Here is a 1,194-nt window from a genome sequence, read left to right as displayed (position 1 = left end):
ATAAAGACCACATGTTTGGTTGAAATCAGCTCTTGATTTTTCTCGCTTCTTGCAGGACAAGTCATATGTTTAAATAAATGTTGTTTTAACAGTATTTGTGTATATATGTTTGTCTATGTTGTTCTGTGTTATTTCCAAGACTTGGAAGAGGGTCAAACCCTCTCTGATAACAACTATATAAAAAGGCCTTATTTAAAAGGCTATGGTTTGCCTGGAGAATGTAAATATTTGTATGTGGAATTATTTATGAAAGCAGTTAGAATGGAAGTGAATGAGTTCATTTGGTGATACCTAAGTGTGTGTGTTAGCCCTCAAGCCCCACCCCCCACCCACTCTCTCCCAGGCTGTGAAAGAAATAATGAACTGTAAATTTTATTGTTGTAAAAGAAATTGAAACGTAATAGTACGTGTTTGCATGAGAAGAGGTTTATGAAGGAAATGGAGAAAGTGAGGGAGGAGGCGGAGATAGATAAGGATGAAGGATGGGTGAGAAGAGTTTTATGAAAAGGCATATGACGGAGAGAAACCTGTTTTTTGGTGATGAGTTTCCCCCCCCCTCTCTTTCGGCTGGCTGTGTTGCTTTACGAGCGAGAGAGAGGCGGGAGAAAGAGGGGGGAAGCTGTTCGTTTGAAATTTTTTTTCTCTGCTTAGAATTGCGATTTGAGCAGGGTGGAACTAAGGGGAAATTTGATATCCACTCTTGCTGCGTAGCACAAACATCACCCATTGGCTTTGGTATTTCATTATATGAGTGATATTCTAATTGGAACACCAAAGACACAATCTAATTGGCTTTCAGAAATACAACATGATTTAAGTCTTTATGGAATGCAAGTTGCCCCAGAAAAAATACAGTTGCATTCTTCTTATTTTACCCCAGCTTTTCCTCATTTGAGCCTATCCAAAATTATTTCATTGGTCAATTTACAGCAATTGTTAGGCATCCTCTTTGCCTACAAATTTGCTCAGTCCATCATTTGATTTAGTGACCAAAGAAAAACAACCTGAAAATTTTATTGTAGTTCCATCTGGAGCACTTGCCACAGTGGAACAAATTAATGACATCTTGAATACTCAATTTGTGGACAGAATTCCACATAAACATTGTCAGTTAACACTTTTGTTTTTCCTCCTACTAAATTACCTACAGGAGTTTTAGCTGTGATAAAAGTACAAAAAATATATTGTATTGAA

The sequence above is a fragment of the Protobothrops mucrosquamatus genome, unplaced genomic scaffold (genome assembly GCF_001527695.2).
Source record: "Protobothrops mucrosquamatus isolate PMUCROS unplaced genomic scaffold, P.Mucros_1.0 scaffold205, whole genome shotgun sequence".
In the NCBI taxonomy this organism is placed as follows: Eukaryota; Metazoa; Chordata; class Lepidosauria; order Squamata; family Viperidae; genus Protobothrops; species Protobothrops mucrosquamatus.
This window is presented reverse-complemented; position numbering follows the sequence as displayed.